Here is a 21,772-nt window from a genome sequence, read left to right on the forward strand (position 1 = left end):
CCAAGCAACCCCTGGAATTTCAATGGCCTCGAGATAGTCTTGTGAAGCAGCAGTTGGTACCTAGAAGAGCATGGCTCCAGGTAATCGACAGCAGATAATTGTATGTTTCTAATATCATTTCTGATACCAGGTGTGTGACATTTTCCCCCCAACACCAACCAGTTATCTGACACTGACTGGGTGTCCAACAATTCAGTTTGTTTACTGGAAGGGGGTCCCTCAAGAGAGGGTTCTTGGATCTTGTGCAAGAAATAATTTGAGGTGAATCCACAGAGTAAAGTGAAAGCAAGTTTATTAAGAAAGTAAAGGAATAAAGAATGGCTATTTCATCCCATGAACAGCCCTGCGGGCTGCTGGTTGCCCATTTTTATGGTTATTTCTTGACTGTATGCTAACAAGGTGTGGATTATTCATGCGTTTTCGGGAAAGGGGTGGGCAATTCCTGGAACTGAGGGTTCCTCCCATTTTTTGTTTTTTTTTTTTAGACCACATAGGGTAACTTCCCAACATTGCCATGGCATTTGTAAACTGTCCTGGCACTGCTGGTAGTGTCTTCTAGCATGCTAACGCATTATAGTTAGTGTATAATGAGCAGTGAGGACGACCAGAGGGCAGTTTCCTCGCCATCTTGGTTTTAGTGGGTTTTTGCCGGATTCTTTACCGCCACCTGTTTTATCAGCAAGGTCTTTATAACCTGTATCTTGTGCTGACCTTCTGTCTCACCCTGTGAATAAGAATGCCTAACCTTCTAGGAATGCAGCCTGGTAGATCTCAGCCTTATTTTATTGAGCCCTTATTCAAGATGGAGTTGCTGTGGTTTGAACACCTCCGACATATTCAGTTCTGACACTACACAGTTAGCACAGACCACACAGGTCAAAGGCTTAGTCCTACAAGAGTGCCCCACTTCAGACACCAGCCACGAGTGGGGTACCCTGGCTACTCACACTTCTGCTCAGCCAACCCCATACATTTGTGGATTTTCATGATCCTCAGGTTCAAGAATTTGCTAGAACAACTCACAGAACTCAGGAAGATACTTTTTTAACGTTTTCTGGTTTATTATAAAGGATACAACACAGGAACAGTCCAATGGAAGAGCTGCGGAGGGCACGGTGGGGGTGTGTATGCAGAGCCTCTGTGCACTCTGGGAATACCACCTTCCCAGCATGTCAGTCTGTTCACCAGCCTAGATCCCCCCACTCCCCCAGAAAAAAAAGAATTGTGTTCAAGTTTTTATGACCCAGTCTCCAGCTCCCCTCCCGTCCCTGGAGGTGGGGAGGTGGGGTTGAAAGATCCTCCCCTCTAATCACAGACTTGGTCTTTCTGGTAAACATCCCTATGCTGATGCTACTGAGGGGCCCCACCTGAGTCCCCTCGTTTGCATAGCCTCAGGTATGGGCGAAAGGGACTTGTTGTGAATAATACAAGATACTCCTATCACCCAGGAAATTCCAAAGGCTTTAGGAGCCCTGTGCCAGGAGCCTGACCGGATACATTTCTTTTTATACCACAGATGTGGACATGAGTATACATTGTTCTTAAGAAGTCACAGAAAGCTTGTCCTGAAATACTCGAATGCTGGCTTCCGGAAGCCAGGTTATCGTTGGAGTTTCTGTATAGAATTTTAGAAACCTGAATTAGTGGGCCATCTTTTTCCAAGACATGTCTAAGGGTAATAACAGTTCAACTCAATAAACATTTGAGTGTTGTGTGCGCAGGATCGCATCCGATCCCTCCAAGTCATTTCCCCTCTCTACTGCCTTATTTTTTTTCTTTCTTCTTCCATTCCCACCAACATAACATGCTGCAATATTTCTCTTGATTCCACATCTCCTAGCTACCATACCATTTGTTTCCTTTATTACCAAACTGTTTGAAAAGTTGGGTATGCTTATTGTCTCTAGTTCATCTCTTTTTCTTTTGTAAATCACTCTAATTGGGCTTTCATCTCCCACTCCACTAAAACTTCTTTTCAAGATTTTTGACCTCCATATTATCAAATCCAATGGTCAATTTTGAATCTTCCTCTTCCTACATCAGCAACATTTGACAACATGACCGACTCCTTCCTGGAACCCTTTTAAAATGTGGCTTACTGGCCTCCACATTTTCCTGTCTTTCCCCCCGCCTTGGGCTGCTCCATATCCAGCCTCCGCATTCCTGTGGCAAGTCCAGGGGCTCCACTCTGGGATTTTTGCTTTTCTCCTCTGTAGTCATTATTTAGATGAGCCCACGTGGGCTTCAAATACCCTCTATGTGCTGACAGTGCCTCCTGGATTTAGATCTCCAGCTGGATTTCTCGCCTGACCTGCAGGCAATCCAGCTATGTTCAGCTCTGCAGCATCTCTTTGGATAAGGGGCATCTCAAACCTTAGCATGCTTCAAACCAGACTTAGGATTGCCCCACTCCCTCTTCTCTTTCTCAACTTGGTCAGTGGCAGCATCATCCTTTGGTTACTCCATGCAAAACTGTTTTTTTCCTTTCTCCTACTGCACACTCAGTCCGTCATCAGGTCTTATGCATCCCAGCCTGATCATCCTAACCACCTCCATGACCACTTGTGTGTGCCCCAGGCTACCACCCTCCTTTGCTTGGATTATGGTGGTGACCTCCTCACTGCGTCCCTGCTTTAACTTTCCTGTTGCCTCTGCCTCCATCCCCTCAACCGCCAACTGTCTTATCTCTATGAATGTTATGGCCACTGCCTAGAATGATCTTTTTTGAAGATCTCCATCAGATTGTTTTTCTTTGCTGCTCAAAAAACCTACAGCATCTCCCTCGTGGCCTGCATGGCTCCACTTGATCTGGGCTGTGGCCACCTCCCTGACTGCATTTGTTACTTCTCACCCTCCCTCCCCAGCCACACTGTCCTCCTTGCTGCTTCTTGAACATGCCACTCTCAGCATCATTCTTGTACCATAGAGGGGCTGACTTATTCTCTCACTGCAGTCAGGAATAGCAATCCCTGAAATAGCAGTTCCTTCCCCCATCACCTATTATTCTCTTAGACTACTTTATTTTTCTTCAGAGCATTTGTACTTACCTGACATCTCACCATGGACTCATTTTTTGTTATTTATTGTCTTCTGCATTAGAATGTCATCTCCATGAGCACTTGTGCTTTGTTTATTTTACCATCCCTGTATCCATAGTAATTAGAACAATACCTGGTGCAGAGCAGCCACTCCATAAATATTGGTGGAGTGAGTGAATGAATGAATAGATTGGTGGGGGGTGGGAGGGCTGCTGTTTGTTAGAAACTGTAGAAGATGTGGTTTTGTCTTTAAGGATCATCCATTCTAGTTGTGGGTTGGGGGTAGCTACATAAGCCACATTTTAATGTAGCGGTATACTTATAAGGAACAAGTTAGAAGTGCAGAAAAATTGGTGGGTTCAGAAATTGTGAAGGTGCCACTTGTGTTGAGTCTTGAAGAAGAATTTTTTTTTTTTTTTTAAAGACAGAATCTTGCTCTCTCGCCAAGGCTGGAGTGCAGTGGTGCAATCTTGGCTTGCTGTAGCCTCCACCTCCTGGGTTCAAGTGATTCTCGTGCCTCAGCCACCTGAGTAGCTGGGATTACAGGCGTGTGCCACCATGTCTGGCTAATTTTTGTATTTTTAGTAGAGGTGAGGTTTCACTATGTTGACCAGGCTGGTCTTGAACTCTTGACACAAGTGATCTGCCTGCCTCAGCCTCCCAAATTGCTGGGATTACAGGCATGAGCCACTGTGCCTGACCTGAAGAAGGAATTCTTGAAGTAGGTGGCTTTTGTAGTTCATAGAAGATAAGGCAAAAAAACAGTTTTGGGTATGGCATAATGACCCTGGATGTTAGGAAAGGGAAATGGTATTAGAGTTGAGAATGTAGAGCTATTTTTTAATTTTAATACAACATTCAAATACCAATCTGCTTGAATCATTGGGAAGTTTGAAGGATTATGAAGGTTATTCCAAAGTAATAGGAGGAGAGTTTGGGATAAGGAAATTACTTAAAATTACAAGCTATGTGTCTGGAAAAATTGCCATCTTACATTTCAGTCATCAACTGGAAAAAATTTTCAGACTTGTTAAATATGCCTAAATGTATACGAGTGTAAATGCGATGTTTTAATGAATGAGTAGTGAATGATTTAATGTTGAAATGATATAAGTGTAAACAGATGTTAATTCATTTGTTTTGCAACAGAATTTCTAGTTGCTATTGGTGTTGGGTCATAATGTTATTTAGGAAGGGGCAGCATTTGATATGAAGAACACTGAGTTTAACCTTAATTAACTCTTACAAAGCCCTGTAAAGCCATCCCCTTAGGATACTAGTGTTCATTGGATGCATAGGTGGTCAGCTTGAGATCCAAAAAGAATATCGTTGTATCCTCAGTTACCTTAGGAACTTCCTAAGCCTTATAGATGACTTAGCCTACTTTCACATAAATTTAATAACAGAGGAATAAGTTAGAGTATATACATTTTCTACTAATGTTTTTCCATCAGTCCACATCAACAGCCAAAACTTAGGCTGTTTTAGCACCTGGAGGGAGAGATGATTTGGGTGGTTTGCACCACAGACCTCTACCTTGGGAAAACACATGCAGGCATAATCATAGGTTATCTGCGGAAGATCTTGGGTTACTGGCTTAAGACCGGAGGGTTTCATTTCTACTTTTATCCTCTATATTTTCATGAAGGGTCGCTAAGGGCCTTGGATTTTTTTTAGAAATTGCTGGTTTTTAAGCCATTGCTTTGCTTTCAAAAGGCATATTTTCACACTCATACACCCTACCTCACATTTGGCCATGCGTTGTTGCTCCTGCTTTTATCTGTATTTATAATTAGTTTGGCCGTTATTAATAGCAGAGGCTTATGCATATTTTTCTCAAGTGAATAGCATTATGGATTAAAAAAAGGGACATTCAAAATGGCAGGATCTCATCTAAGGTCCGGGAAATGTATTAAAGAAAAGTGTTACCGAAGTATAAAGGTGTTAAAGGCATAAATTATAAAATGAACACATGTAGCTATTTAAGATTACATGATAGAGTGAGTCATGGCTATCTGGTTACTCATTACCTGGAATGTGGGTACAGGGAAGGAGGAAGTGTGGAAACGGGTGCATGGGTGTTGGGCATTGTTCCTAAAACAAATAGAAAACGATATATAACACTTTGAACATTTGCGTCCTTTCTATAACTTAACTTTTATTATAAGAATATTATATCTATGATTGTTAATGTCATACTTTGTCTTATAGGCATAGTTTAGGTAGCAAAGACACATTTTAAATTTTGAAAATCTTTGTCATTCTCAATAGTTAGAGACTTTAACTTTCTTTGATGTTTACCTATATATTGCATTGATCTTGAATAGGACTCTTTTAAAACCAGAGCTAATTAAAAATTCTGGCTGTGAAAAGAGAGAAATTGAGTTTGGTAGATTTGTAGCTAGTGATCAATTGTACATTTTTTTTTCACTTGGCCTCTGGTGGCCTACCGTTTGTGAAATCCCATTGTTTGCTTCATTTCTCCTCTTTCACAGGCACTCTGGTCTATATTCTGTTTTACTCACTCCACATATTGAAATCCTACTCATCTTTTGTGGTATATGGGAAACCACCTCCTTTTTGAAGCCTCTTCTCTAAAGGCCACTCGGTGGTCCTAAAACATGTAGTCCATATTATGCATTCTGTCACAACCATGACCTTTTATATATGATTTTTATTAATCATATGACTTTTATTTATCTTATATATCTCATTGTCTCCTATTTGAGTATTGGACTTCTACAATAGTGGGCATTTTTGGAAGAGGGACTACACATTATACTTTGTTGCTTCAAGATCGTTGGCCTTAAAATCTGCCTGTGTTTGGTTATCTACAGTTAACTTGTCAGGCAGCACCATCTTAATGTATTGTGTGTATTATAAAACGTACACAAGACTGGGAATTTTTAAAAAGTGATGAATACAGAAATATAAACAGAAGTTCTGATGTTTATATTTGTACTCTAGTGGCTCATCTTGGGCATGCTGGGATGCCCACACCTCACTTCAGAAGCCTGGCATTAGGTACGTAGTAGGTATTCAGGAAATAGTTATTTTTAGCCTTCAGCTATTCTGTACTGCTTACTAACATAATTCCCACCTGTTGGAAATGAAACTTGAGTTTACAGTCTAAGCACGTTTGAGACCTTGTAAGGGGGTATAAGGAATGATTAGTCACAATAAGGTAGGTTATTTTTGGGCGACAGGCCTTCCTAGCTCAAGGCATAACACAACAAAGGTTTGTTTCTCATGAAACACAGTTTGATGGAGGTCAGTTGGGTTTTCTCAGAGGCTCTACTAAAAATGGTTGCTCAGATATCCAAGCTGCTTCTATATTGTAGTTACAATATCTGGAACACATGGCTTTTTTTTTTTTTCTTTTTTCTTTTTTTGAGACAGAGTTTCACTCTTGTTGCCCAGGCTGGAGTGCAGTGGCACGACCTCCGCTCACTGCAATGTCTGCCTCCCAGGTTCCAGGAATTCTGCCTCAGCCTCCCAAGTAGCTGGGATTACAGGTGCCTGCCACCATGCCCAGCTAATTTTTTGTATTTGTTTGTTTGTTTGTTTTTGAGATGGAGTCTCACACTGTTGCCCAGGCTGGAGTGCAGTGGTGCGATCTCGGCTCACTGCAAGCCCCACCTCCCGGGTTCACACCATTCTCCTGCCTCAGCCTCCCGAGTAGGTGGGACCACAGGTACCTGCCACCACGCCCAGCTAATTTTTTGTATGTTTAGTAGAGACAGGGTTTTACCGTGTTAGTCAGGATGGTCTTGATCTCCTGACCTTGTGGTCCATCCGCCTCGGCCTCCCAAAGTGCTGGGATTACAGGCGTGAGCCACTGCACCTGGCAATTTTTTGTATTTTTAGTAGAGACGGGGTTTCACCATTTTGGTCGGGCTGGTCTTGAACTCCTGACTTCAGGTGATCCACCCACCTCAGCCTCCCAAAGTGCTGAGATTACAGGTGTGATCTACTGCGCCCGGCCCACACGGCTTTTAAGATTGCTGTGGAAGGTGAAGAGAGAGCATGATAAGGTCTTCTTCAGTGACCAGTGCATAGTCACATGGGCCCAGCCTAACTGCAAAGGAAACTGGGAGATACATTCTCCCCTTGTGCCCAGGAAGGGAAAGTGTAATGGGATTTAGTTAATATATCACATGGTCTCCTGTCTGCTAGGATTATTTCAGTAAGGTTGTTGCTGTTTGATAATTTAACTTGTGGATATCATGTAAAGCAAGCTTCTGTGTGAATTTAAAGTTGAGTTCAGTAGTATAATTTAGAATGAAAGCCCTCTTAAAATATTTTCAGTTTTTTAAAAAATAATAATTGTAATCATGGTGAATTTCCACATTTCCAGTTTAATTTTATTTGAATGCATTTCTACAGAAGTAAAACTGTTCATCCATTTTTCATGTTTCTGTTGTTACTTTTTTTCTTTCACACTATTGTTTAGCAGACTTTAGTAGCTTTTTGGTTTATTATGAACAAAGACTTTTTTAGTAGTGTTACATTTGGTTGCTATTGCTTACAGAAATAGTTGATACTATGTGATTATTGGTGATTATTTGAAGATGTTTTAGTGCTGTGGTAATTTATTGGAGTAGATCCATCTTTGTTCCAATTCTCATATTACTGATTTTCTTGGAACCAATATGTCTATTGGAATTATTAGAAAATTAGATGTTGGTCTTTTCTATATTCATTCGCATATTCATCCATTGGGAATTTTGGTAAAATGGTTCTAACCAGCTTTGAAACTTAAGCCAATGCAATGTTAATGTTTTTGGATTCAACTCTTCCCAGATGGGTGATGAATAAATAAAAGTCAGTTTCCCTTATATTCAAGAACTTAAAGTTGTGTTTAAGGACAACTTTAATTAAGTTCTTTTTCCACATATGACTATAGTCAAAGAAGGTGAAGAAATATGAAAATTTTAGAAAAGATTGCAGAAGAATATTTTTGTTAAGAAAGGAGAATAATGGGTTTTCGCAGGTGAGATGGGGAAGTTTCAGGTTATTGGATAATGCTTTAAGAGTTCTATTTCCATAATATGAGTCAGGGCAATAGGCTTTCAAAATTTCTCTTGTCTCAGTGGTGCTATGTTTTTAAACTGTAGATTTTTTATTCTGCTAAACCCGTGTGTGTCTGTTTGCATACTGAAGATTTTTCTAGATTTGGTGAGAGTTGCAAATGTTACAGATGTAAGTGAATAAACAAAAATTATCTGGAAAAATGTATAGCTCTTCTTATAAGGGAGGTTTGTATATTGTGAGGCATATTCATCCATGCCCCCACCCCTTATCCTCCCACTGTCCGTCCGTCCGTCCATCCATCCGTCCATCCATCCATCCATCCATCCATCCATCTTCCCCTGCTCCCTCAAAGCAAAGCTTTTCTTGTGTGCATATATTTTAGTCATACCAATTGCCTTTTTTAGATTTTATAGTTCAGATACATATGAAAAAGATCAGTGTGAACTAATTATTATATTCCCCACTTTCAAAATTATCTTTCCTACTATTCAAAATAGTAGGCTACATAGTAAGCTGACCAAAGGCACTTTAGTATTTTATAGTCAATGTAATAAAATAAATAACTTTCTAAAACTCAGAGCAAAGGAAACATAGAAAATAGATGAGACCCCAGTGAAAGTTAATACCATGACATCTTCTAAGCTTACTGAACTTGAAATTTTCATTTCCTGGTAGTCAAAGCAAAAAAGGGAAATGTGATCAGTCACATTATTTTTGCATATAAGATCAAAGTGCATTTGCTCAAAAGAAGCAAAGTTTTCCTTGCCAGTTAGATTTCAAAGAGATGTCTCCTATGAGACTGACTATGTGAAGGGTGTCATCATTAGTAATGCATTTTAGATAGCTGCTTCTCATGTCACTAAGTGGAAGCAGCGGACATAACACCAAAGCACAGTTTAGGAGAAGCAAATCTATAAGAGGTTTAAGTAAGTGGCTGTCATCCTTGGCTGTTTGTTAGAACCAGTGCAGAATTCCCTTAGAATGTATAGGGTTGTGGAGGGGGAACAAGGTTTCGGCTACCTAGGTGCATAGTATACATCCAGGGATGGGAACCATGGGTACAAGTGCTGAGCTTATTGATGGTTTGAGTCAATTAAAGAGTGCAAGGAACAGATAGATTGCAATGTTTCCTTCAGGTGCCTGGTAGTTCTGTGACAGTTTTTTGTGTTATTTATTTCTTTTCTGTTTTCTCGTAAATGGGCTTTGAATTAAAGGTGGTCTTCAGATAATTGGAGGTTTTATTCTCTGGTAAAGGCCTAGAGTACACAATTTCCACTGCCAATAAAAGATCCTTAATTTTAAAATTCATTAATAGATTGGTCTGCCTTCATTTTACGAAAATTTAGGAAGCAAACCTAGACTCATTTGAATAGATGGCCCCTCATCTCTACAGAGATTTCTACAGAGATTAGGGACCATAAGTCATATGACAAATAGAAAGCTCTCCAGACTGGAACTGATTTACGATGATGATTCCCAGTCTTTGGGCCTCTGGAGTTATTGTAGAGATTGCTGTTTTCTCAATCAGTAGGTATTTGAAGTACACATATTTGAAGAGAACCGTCATATGTGAGTGTGAGTGTGAGTGTGTGTGTGTGTATGTGTGTTTTAACCTTTAAACAATAAGGCTAGAACTACTAGTCTGGAATGGTTTTAGAAATTGGCATTTCCTATTTGACAGTTTATAAAAATGTCAGGGATGTCTTCCTTTAGCAGGTGTTCAGTTCTAAAATCTCTGGAGACATGTGGCTTCATTCCAAATCTCTGTAGATTTTCTTCTCTGTAGCAAGCCTGCCATTGGCATATAGAAAGCTCCAGTGAGGGTCCTCTGGCATCATCCTAGGACTTGTCACTGAGTTGATTGGATGTAACGGCATGTCACATTTCAGGGGGAAGAATGGCATGCAGGTGAGGAGCAGAGGTTTGTCACTGTAGCTTTTCTAGGCAGTCTCCTAGCAATTTAAGTTAGAAAGATTTAACGTGTGGAGTCTTTGAAGATATATTGGTTCATTCATCCAAGAAAATTTTGAGCGCCGCACCTCTGCAGGGTTCAGTGATTTTATTGGTGCAGAAAACCTGTTCACAACATAAATTTGGAACACCGAAAGTAATCCTTCTTTGGAGGACGTATTTTGATGTGCGGAGGCAGAAGGGGACTGTGATAGGTAGCTCTTGGTAGCTTTAGCAAGCCATGATGGAGGGAGAGCCTTGGACTTGAGGATCTGGAGAGCAGGGGCAGCCTCGTTTTTATTTTTGCATCCTGTCCGATGCTGGGCACAGTTGTTGGCAGATTGTAGGCGCTGGATACATCGGCTATAGAACTCAAGAGGGAAATGAGGATAAAAGTGATACTTGTTCAAGGGGGACCTAGAGAACTGACCACACAGTTTTTAGAGATGAGTGGGCATATCAGCTGGGAACTGGAAGCAAGGTAGGAAGGATAGGAGCAGCATATTCTCATTAGCCAGCTCTGAAGATGACTCTAATTGCCTTTGCTCCTTAGTTGGAGAACTAGCAAGGGCCTACAATGTTACTAGTGCAAATGTAATCACACTTTGACTTTTAAAAGGAGAGTTAGGTGCCTATATCTTCGCATTGAATTTATACAGACTAGCATTAGAGCGCATTGCTGAGTCCAAATAACCCAAATGAAGAATTTTAACTAGAGTATAAAATAGAGCCTCACTCCTCTGTAACTTAATTCTTTGAGTATTTTAAATCCACAGAGCTCTTTCTTTGTAAGCATATGAATGTGCACTTATATATGCCTACTGAAATAACACTTTATTTCATTTCCTCTTTGTTATTTGCAAATAGCTGGCAAGCAAACATAGACTTTGAAAATGCCATACATTAATTTTATCTCTTTTTTTGCATGAATAGGAGAAAAGGTGATGTTAGGATTAATTACACCAGTTTTTTTCTGAGCATATGCCATGTGTTGCACTAAGACTCACCGTCTTAATTCTCTCAAGAGAGAGAAACTGTAAACAAAAAGGTCTCCCAAACTTAAAACACAACATATTACACACCATATTACAAGGCTGTAATAGATGTAGAAATAGGATTTTATAGGTGTACAGGTAAGGGACTCCTAGAGCGAACTGAGAGGCAGGGAGTTCCAAGGAAATGAGCCAGGAAAAGTAGCAGGGCCAGCTCTAGAGAAGGGCCTTGCTTGCTTTGTAATATGTAGCACATCAGTGAGAAATCAAGCTTTTAGGATTTGGTTCTGTATGAGTGTATCTTGCCTGGTTTTGACCTTTCTGGGTAACCAGAAATCAGTCTGGGTATATAGAAATGGAGCTTTCATATTGAAGATACAAGCTTGTATCAAGCTTATATTTTATAATAAAAATATATGTATTATGTAGAGCTCCCAAGGACCTGATGCCTGTCTCCAGATTACCCTGAAGCAGTCTCTGTTCTGATCCAAGGTCTCTCACTTCTACCCAGCTATTTTGGGAGGATTGTCTCTAGTCTTTTATCAGATAACTTTAAGCCCCTGCAGATATGTAGTAATAAATACCAACTTCTGCTTGCAGATTCAAGTGTTTGCTTCTCTCAAAAAATATATATGTAATCTGTGTGTGATATTTCAACAGTCATTTTCTTGTAGCCACTTTTGAGACATATTGACATGACCTGAAACACTTTCAAGCAGATATTTGAGTGCTGTGCATTTGGATGTGTTCTGAAGCAGCGCTGTCTCTGTGATGGAAGTGTGTAAGAGTTGTTTGAAGCCCTTTGTATCAGGGCACTTTCTGTGTAGCGATGTTAAATCTCCCTCTAGCAGTCACATAGTTTAAAGCATGGCTGTTTAGTCACTCCCTGCCTAAAGTCCAGGGCCAGGCTCTGCCTAGATTGGTGGAGAGCATAGGAAGCTTGTAAACCGATGAGGGAGGGAGTGGCCTCTTTGCATTTTAGGCCAACTCCAGTAGGGAGGAGGGGGGCTGCAGGGAAGAGAGCCTGCAGGCAGAGTGGTATGTGTTATTTTTGCTTTACCCATTCTTATGTGACCACTTTGGAGTCATTTTGTTATGCAGACATTTTAGCATTGAAAATACCATAAACATAAGCAATCACAAATAATATGTAGAACAGACTTGGCATCTTCAGCTTCCTTATTGTTGAAACCCTTTCTTTAGAATGGCAACCAGGACTGGGGTAAGGGAGGGAATGGAAGTGGAAACCCTCTGGAAGATACACTCATATAAGCCCTACTATGTTGACCATACACCGTCCTCTCAGAGAAAGCTGTCAGTCACTCTAGGCCTGGAGCCTGCTCAGTCTCTGAGGGGGCTTCTCTCTCCATGGTCTGAATCATCATCCTCTGATGTCCTTTGAGTCACTGATATTCTTTTTAAAATTAAGACATGGATTTGGTTAAGTCTTGATGGAACTTACTTGTTTTCTATTTGAAAGACTAGAGGAAGGGTTTCTACATTTTGTCTCTGTTCCAGATTTGCAAACCTTGTTTGAACAGATACATCATAAACCCTGGGTATGATGGGATATTGAGCCTCCGGACCACATTAGGATCATCTCAGTCAAGACTGCCCCCAAAATCCTTGGACCTGCTGCTAAGACATCTCTCTCTGGTGCCTAAGCAAAATAAATGCATTATGCTTATAATCAGAGTACACCTTTGAACCATCGTTTTGGGGGACAGAACTGATACAATTTTGCTTTGAGTTCTAACAAATTTCTTACAGAAATGTTTAGAAGTATGAAGTTAAATCTGGCTACAAGGGGGACAAGATTAGGAATGGAGGAGGAGTCATGGTAATGAAAAAAGCAACGTATTTTGACAGCATCGTATCAAGATGGCTTGTGAAAATGTCTTGCTTAGATATAGAAATCCCCATTAAGAGGTTCCTGAAGGCCAAAAATGAGAAACTCCTCTAAGACAGTGGCAAGCTGGTGATGGTAAAGAAAGGGTGGCTTTGGAAGGTATTGGGTGGCTGGATGAAAGAAGAAAAGCAAAATTTTAACTCAAAAAAACTTTTTTCTGGTTCTAGTATTCTTCTCTAGTATTCCTCTCCTGGGAAAGGTTTTGTTGTTGTTTTCAACAGGCAACATGGACCAAATGACTTGTCCTCACATAACTAAATTATTTTCTAGTTAGATAGTACATGATTTCTCTAAACTGAGCTCCTGAGGGTAGGGACAGTATCCTTTGTATGCCTCTGCCTGACACTCTCCTGACACATAAAATGTTTATGGAATTAATGAGTACTGAATTATCTTAAAATTATTCCCAGAATACTTCCTTCTTTACAGTATCATGATATGAATTTAGCTATTAACAAGGAAGACTCTTATTATTCTTATTTTTATTATTTTGCCAATTCACTTTTCTTTCTGTACAATAGTATATGCAAGCTCAGACATTTCATGGTACATACACAGTGGTCTGTGTGTATGTATGTGCAAATATCTATATTCAGGCATCTCATTAATATTGGTAGATTTAATTGAATTTTGCAGCCACTCCATGAAATGGCCACAGATTTGATTTTCCTAAACATGAATGGATTGGCGACCTTGATTCTGTAAGGCACACCCACAGATTCAGCCCCCGCATACCTTTTAGTCTTTTGTTGAGTAGTACCTGCTGCATTTCAGACCCAGAGCACTTTACAGACATCATCTGCACAGCCCTGTGAGGCTTCAAGCATGAACCAAAGCTTGAATAAGTTGATAACCTTTTACTACTGCCCATTTTCTCTCCTTTATGCATTAAAAAAAAATTGGACAGTATGTACTTGGAGTTCCAGTTCAAATGGCATCTCTACCCATTGCCTTCTGTGATAACCTCAGCCAGATCTCTCTGCACTTCCACAGTATATGGTGCTGTTCAGGTCCCCAGCACAGTGCTTTCTAGGGCAGATGGGGCACTGGGGGCTGTCAGAGTTAGAGGAGAGTGTTTTACATTTGACTCTTGTAAACATGAAAGCTTCACTTAGCTAAGCAGTCTAACTCTTTGGGATGTGGATATGACGTACTTTAGATCAGAATGTGTTTCTAAGTTAGACAAAGAAAAAGTGGCATATGAGGTGGTGCATTTTAAGGCTTTAAATCAGTAGGGAGCATCTGTCTGTAAAAAATAAGCAGAAACCATTCTTTTTAATAAGTGCAACATTAAATTTAGCATTAAGTTCTAAAGGTGATTAGCAAGGTCTGTAGAGTGACTTCTCTTGGGATAAGTGTTTCCATGATTTAGTTGCCTGTAACAGTCATAAAAATTGATCATGAAATTAATTGAAATAAGCCATTTTTGCCAAAAAGTTTGGAAACATTTGTGTTGGGAATTTGTTTAAAGTGTACTTACCTTGAACCAGAAAGGCTATTCTTGTAGACCATAAGTGTGCAATTCTTTTAAAAAGAGTTGGGTATTAAAAGGTGATAGTTAGAATTCTTTTGTTAAAAGAGATAGTAAAAATGCTTTAAGAGCTTATTGAATTTGAATTAAGAGCCCCAACTGCATATTTGTTCTTTTCCCCAAGTCGATGTGTTTTATTAATTTCTGGATTGGGGATATAGCATAATTTCCTCCCGGCTGTCTGCTTCCTCCCAGCCTCTTTCCTTGCATATGCGTTGGGGTTCAGATTTTGCAGCTTTCCATGACATGCTGCTTTCAGTAAAAGTCATCTTTCCTTTTCTGAATACCTTTAGGAGTTTGCAGGTATGTTTATTACCTTCTACCCCCTTTTTGTGGGGGAACTTAGATGTCTTTCTTGTTGGGTTTTAAGCTTCTAGACGACAGATTCTCTTCATCATCATCCTTAGAGCCCTCACAGTGAGTACAGCGCCTCTTACCTCATGAGTATCCATGAACTCCTTTGGGAGCCCTGCTCTTCTGGATGACCTCACCCCTGCTTCCACACACTCTTCCATTTTAGTTATTAAGGGATTAAATCAAGGCAGTGGAAGCCATTCATGCTTCATTAATTTGTGAGATAACGGCCTGCAGTAGCAAGGGCAGATAAAGAAGTGGAATTAGCCTTTTTGCTTTTGACCTCTTGCCAAACCCCAACAGGATGCTCCGCTGTGGGGAACTTTACCCCCTGTGGTGGTTTTGTGCCTAGGGCATTTCTAGGTACTGTTTTCTTTGAAGCAAGTTTCAGAAGGAAGTCCTCAGCAGCACAAGGAATTGCTGCTAAATTCCAAAGAGTGGCTTCCAGGCCCTCAAGACAGATGTTTCCTTCTCTCTGCTTTTATACCTTAAGTTCAGTCCTTTTCCTTCCTGGGGTAATTTAGTCTCTCTAAATCCCTTATCTACTTCCTAATGTGTGTCTCCAATACCTGGCTTTTGCAATCCACCTTTGCAAAAGAGTCACTCTTTGGCCCAGTTCACATTCTTACAAGTCCAGTAAAAGGAAAGGTGCTTATTTTGTTGAGTAACTCTTAGCAAGCTGGCTGGGGCAGACTTGAGGGTCTCCATTATGATTTGATAATGGTCAGGCCTCCAGGCTAGAAAAACTTTTGGGGTGTCCCTAAACTTCTTTGTCACGAGGATTACAAATACAAGTTCTAAAATCTTGAAAGAAAACTACCCCTTGTGTTTTAGATTATTTTTTGTAACTAGGATGTGAACTCCTGAAATAACAAGCTTTGCTTATTAGTTCTAATGCTGAAGTAGAAGCGTTTCTTGTCTAATTATGCAGGTGTTATGGGAAAGGGGTCCCAATCCAGACCCCAAGAGAGAGGGTTCTTGGATCTTGTGCAAGAAAGAATTTGGGGTAAGACCACAGAGTAAAGTGACAAACAAGTTTATTAGAGAATCAGAGAAACAAAAGAATGGCTACTCTATAGACAGAGAAGCCCCAAGGGCTGCTGGTTGGCTCTTTTTTCTTTTGTGGTTATTTCTTGATCATATGCTAAACAAGGGGTGGATTATTCATGAGTTTTCTGGGAAAGGGGTGGGCAAGTCCTGGAATTGAGAGTTCCTCCCCATTTTAGACCATGTTAGGTAAATTCCAGATGTTGCCATAGCATTTGTAGATTGTCATGGTGCTGGTGGGAGTATCTTTTAGCATGCTAATGCATTATAATTAGTGTGTAATGAGCAGTGAGGAGGACCAGAGGTCTCTTTCGTTGCCATCTTGGTTTTGGTGAGTTTTGGCCGGCTTTTTTTTTTTTTTTTTGCCACATACTATTTTATCAACAGGGTCTTTATGACTTGTATCTTGTGCTAACCTCTTACCTCATCCTGTGACTAAGAATGCCTAACCTCTTGGGAATGCAACCCAGTAGATCTCAGCTTTGTTTTACCCAGTCCCTATTCAAGGTGGAATTGGTCTGTTTTGAAGGTGTCTTACACAGGGATTTCTAGTTTTTAAAACATCGTAACACATGTGAACCATTTTATATACACGTAACATTCAGATACTATGATTTTCCTTCTTAGTGGTTACATTTGACTGCCAAGATTAAAGTATATTTTTGAGTGACCCGTTTAAAAATATGTGAAATATGGTACATGTTGAGGCTGACCTAGGTAATCTATGAAATTTCAGAAAAATATTGTGAGATCTGTGTTTTGAAAACAAGTGTGATTCTAAAGGAAGAAGAAACTAAAATGCATATTCATCATATCCTATTTTAAAGCCTTACTTTCGAGCTTTATTCGATGCTTTACTGTTGTCATTCTAAAACAGATGTCATCTTAAAGTGATTTATCTTGATGATATTATTTTAGTTTTGTAGCCAGTAAAAACAATCCTTTTCCAGTTATGTAGCCAAAGGAAAGCAACATGGCCACCTATAAGAATGTAAGTGAAATTAGAAAATTACATGTTTATTAAAATTCTTAGAAAAAATGACTGTAGCTCATTTTCCAAGATAATTTTCACCTGCATTCTGCCATCTGTCATGCTATGGCATATATGTTTGTTATATTGGGATGGCAACGAGGGACTTCTTTGAGATTAGATGTATAAAAATCAAAGTGCAATGCCTTTAAAAAAAATAAGTTGTTGTTGCATGGTATGTCTTTTTCTATTTTATTTCCTTTCAACCTATCGGTGATTTTATATTTTAAATGTCATTCCTGTAGGCACATATAGTTGAGTCTTGTTTTTATATTCATTCTTACATTCTCTGCCTTTTAACTGGAGTATTTTGTCCACTGACATTTAGTGTAATTATTGACATGGTTAGATTTAATTTGTCATTCAATTATTTGTTTCTGTTTCTTCCCTCTTTTTTTTTTTTTTGTTTTTTGTTTTTTTTTTGTTTGTTTGTTTTTTGTTCCCCTATTCTTGGCTTCTTTTGGATTATTTGCATTTTTTATTCTTGTAATTCCATTTACTTTTTAGTTATTTTGGCTGTAGTTCTTCATGGGTTGTTCTAGGGATTATAATACACCTTAACTTTTTAGAATCCATATAGAGTTAACATTGTCCTGCTTTATGTGAAATGTAGAAACCTTCCAACCATTTAGGTATATTTACCATCCATCTCCCCCCAGTCGCATCTGTTATGTTTGTTTTCACATTGTTTTCTTTTTACTGCATAGTGCACACTTTGCCCGTTGTCATTTATTTTGAAGAAAGGCTTCTCTACCTTTTCTTGCCCTGAAGCTTGGACTATTTAGGAATATTTACCAGTGTTGTGGCTAGCAGGGGTAACTGTAATGTGTACATAAATTAATTTACCATGCTTATACTGGCATAGGACAAGACTGCAGCGAAGCTTTCCAGGATAAAGGTACAAATAACTATAAAGACTTATTTTCCCTAAAGTTTGACCTTAAAATGTGATAAGATGAATGTCTGGTGGAAGGGCGTAACACTAACTTGACAATGACATCAAAATATCAACTTGGGGATATTTTCCAAGCGGGCAAATATTTCTGAATTAAGAATATGAGACAATTACAGATGTAAAGATATAAGGAGGGCCAACATAATGCCTCTTCTTAAGAAAACTCAAGGTTTCTATGCAAAACACACCACACATAATTCCCTTTCTCCTTTTCCTTCTCTTCCATGTTCTTGTGGACCACCTCAATCCTGATTGGGCTTAACGTGAAGTTAGAATTGGGGAAGCACATGGAGGCTGGGCATTTTTAAAAAACACTTTTTTGGGGGTTAGTTTAGAAACACCCAGTTTTAGGACTAAACCAGAGCTAGAAAGGAAAAGAAATAGTTGAGACTTGTATATCTCAATTGTAGGTGGGAATTCTGAGACTGAGCTATTTTGAGAGGGTTGAATTCAAAAGGAGAATTTCCTGGTGTTATTTGAAAGTACTCTAATGAAAAGGAGTACCATTTTGAGAGCTTTTGAAGAAAATGACTTGAAATAAGAAGGTGGAAACAGTTATCTAAGTTCAGGTAAGTTTCCTGAGACAAATTTAGTTCTGTTAAACACTTTGGCTAATGGAGAGGTCCAACTACCAGTCCTCAGAATGGATTAGATTAGCTTTGGAGAAATGATTTCTGAAGCAACTCTATAGGGAAGAGCCAGAGAGGCTGAAACATGGGGCCATGTTTGAAAGAGCATAAGCTTTGGATCTATTTGGTGTCACAGACATCTTTTCTGCTTTGCACTTGAAACAAACCTAGGAAGGAAATGGCAGGGTGGAGAACATGGAGTTTTGGGAATAGAAGCCCTGCCATTGCGTCTGATGGCCATGAAAGCAGAACCACTCTGATGAACACTCTGAACAGAAATAAAATGGGAGAGGAAGATAAATACCAGCTAGACAATTGAGAACATGCAACCCAGCATTCCACCCTGACAGAAAATAGCAGATGAGCCCCAAACCAAACTTCTAAAACCTAAAAGTGATAGATACAGCTGTTGGGAAACATACTTAGCACTGGGAAAAGTTTGGCTCTCAAAGAACAGCCGTGTAGCTGATCTGGAAATGAAGGGGAGATGGCCTGTAAACATCAGGCTGACCCTATTCTTAGAGCTCAACTAGAAGACAGAAGAGGAGGATAAAACCATGCCCTTAATGTGGTAGGACTAAAACCATGTTTACCCCCTTATGCTATCGTCATTATATTATAATTAACCATTCATTTCTCTGTGTGGTAAATAACAATGCTGACACGGTCACAAAATAATGTGAAGCATATGGGTCACAACTGTTTTTAACTAAAGACTTCTCTAAAGATTTATTTAGGTTCCTTAATTACAGAGTGGCTTGGAAGACTGGCATGTGGTTTCAGTTTATAGTTATAAATGTTGGAGCTGATGATGGGTACGTGCTCATATTGCCAGAAAGGGAGAGGAACAAGATTGGGAGGGGGATTCGTGTTCTTTGGGAGCCTCCCTCTTGCCTTTTTTTTTTTTTTTTTTTTTAAAGAAAGTGAAGATCTGTGTTTATAAGAAATAAGTGTGATGACATTTATACTGTCCTTGAGATGGGTATGCCAGTAGTTACAAGCCAATTTTTCCAGTACTTTAATTGGTAAATTTTCATGTCACTTTGAACTCAGTGGCTCTCTAGAATCCTGAAAAAATAAATCCCTTTTAGCTTTTGTCTGCTATTAAAATTTTACTCTCTAGGCCGGGCGCGGTGACTCAAGCCTGTCATCCCAGCACTTTGGGAGGCCGAGACGGGTGGATCACGAGGTCAGGAGATCAAGACCATCCTGGCTAACACGGTGAAACCCCGTCTCTACTAAAAAAATACAAAAAACTAGCTGGGCGTGGTGGCAGGTGCCTGTAGTCCCAGCTACTCGGGAGGCTGAGGCAGGAGAATGGCATAAACCCAGGAGGCGGAGCTTGCAGTGAGCTGAGATCCGGCCACTGCACTCCAGCCTGGGTGACAGAACAAAACTCCGTCTCAAAAAAATAAATAAATAAATAAGTATTCAACTTAGGTTCTTTGACTTAAAATCAACTCACTACAGGGTCATTTGGTGATCTTCCAAAGCCTCGTGTTTGTGTGTGTGTGTGTGTGTGTGTGTGTGTGTGTGTATGTATGTGCCATATATGTTACTCATTTTTTAAGTAATTTTGCATTATTTTGGAACCAGTGGTAAATATAATGCAAAGTTGTAGTCCTGGGAGCATGGGAAAAAGGTCTGTATTCAACAATACATAAAGAATTCAGTGAATACGTATTATATATTGGAAAACATCTTTTGTGTTTGCTGTAATGTGTTTTCCTACATTTCTTGCCAATGATGATAATGAAAGTGGCATCTCGAAATATTGTCTGGTCATTGGAGGAGCAGCAGGGGAGGAAGGCTCATCAAAAAATCTAAGCAATGCTTTCCTTCCCTGCATGAAGGTCGTAGAAGAAATGAATTTCCCAATGTTTATCCTTCTTCGTGGAGCTCACTCCAGTAGAGACTTTGCCACTGCTTCGAGAGAATCCACTCATTCATCCATCCCTTCATTTATGACTTGGTGTCGGTTACATTTCATGTTTATGCCTCTGTGGCATAAACATGGCATAAAGATTAATTAGAATGGCTCTGCCCTAGAGGAGTTTATATTCTGGTAGGGAATAAGAAGGTGTGTACATAACTAATTATAACACTGAAAGATTTTCTGACATTTATTCAGAGCTTTATAACTTTCAAAGTGCTTGTATGCACTTTTATTTGGTCTTCTAAAGTATATGACTACATTCTCCATGTTGGAGATGAAGACACTGAAGTTCAGCCATGGTGATGACTTGCTTGAAGTCAAGTAGGTGTTGAGATACATCTATAGGACCCAGGGAATTGCATCTGAGATGTTTTCTGCCTCTGTGTTCATTATTTTCCACGATCCCCATTATGCAGTGGTGCACAGACTGGGGAATAAGAGAATATGAGAGAAGGTTAGGGCCGCAAGCTGCTGTGGAGCTTGAGCAAGGCTTTGGTTGTGTAGAGAATGGTTGAAAGGGCTTTGAGAGACAGAAAGAGATCAGTGTACATTGTTCAAAGGAACAAGCTAGAACAACCTGTTACTCAAAAAAGACCCTGGTGTCAAGATCTTTTTATTACTTTTTTTCTGTCTGTCGTTTTTTTATTCATACATCATGCAACAAATGTACTTAGAGTATACAGTACTTATTATATGCAGAGCAGCAGACTCACTGATATGAGGGTTACAAAGTAAGACTAGGGGTGGCTATCCTTGAGATTCTCACAGTAGGTCAGTTGGAAGGTAAGATACGCTGGCAAATAACTGTAAGAGAACATGATGAGAGAGGGAAGAACGTGATTCACAGTATTTCTGGGTTTAAGTTATGACTCTTCTGAGAATGGGATCACGGGCTTCTCATGTCATCTCTTAAGACCATGTTTCTTTAAAGAGGCTAGCATTTAATTTTGCAGATCTGTGTTGAAGAGTAAGTCCAATTGTGAATCCTAGGACACTTTACTGGGCTCCTGGCACATCGAAGGTGTTCAGTAAATTGTCGTTATTTATGGTTCCATATGCCTTTGGAAGAAAAGCCAAAGTCCTTGACTGGTATGAACAGCTCTCTGTGATCTGGTTGGCCAAATGTACACTATTCCTGTATCCCAGTCCTTCAGCAGTCTCCTGCAAACTGGTTGCTCTCACATGCACCCTTATCACCCTGTGGTCTGTGCAAAATGCAGAGGTGCTATATCCCAGTGGTCAGTCTCAGGCATTAACTCTGGCCCTGCTGTGTCACACTGGCAGTGGACCTCAGCAAGTTATGCCTTTGCTTTGTGCTGGTCTTATTGCGAGATTTAAAATGACTAAATGTAAAGAGCTTGGAGGCA

At 39.8% G+C, this 21,772-nt stretch overlaps 1 protein-coding gene across 11 annotated transcripts in view; it reads left to right on the forward strand.

The window, feature by feature from the left end:
• The window catches only part of MYO1B (myosin IB), a 181,348-nt gene that overhangs the window by 62,693 nt on the left and 96,883 nt on the right, over positions 1-21,772 (forward strand). Inside the window, exons 1-2 of one of the 11 annotated variants that reach the window (XM_009182657.4) lie at positions 16,240-16,846; positions 17,593-18,409. The exons of the other annotated variants lie outside the window; for them this stretch is intronic. The gene's annotated coding sequence lies outside the window, so the exon portion shown is untranslated. Of the gene's footprint in view, positions 1-16,239; positions 16,847-17,592; positions 18,410-21,772 lie in introns of those variants that run through there. 11 annotated transcript variants of the gene reach the window in all.

The sequence above is a fragment of the Papio anubis genome, chromosome 10, assembly GCF_008728515.1.
Source record: "Papio anubis isolate 15944 chromosome 10, Panubis1.0, whole genome shotgun sequence".
NCBI lineage: Eukaryota > Metazoa > Chordata > Mammalia > Primates > Cercopithecidae > Papio > Papio anubis.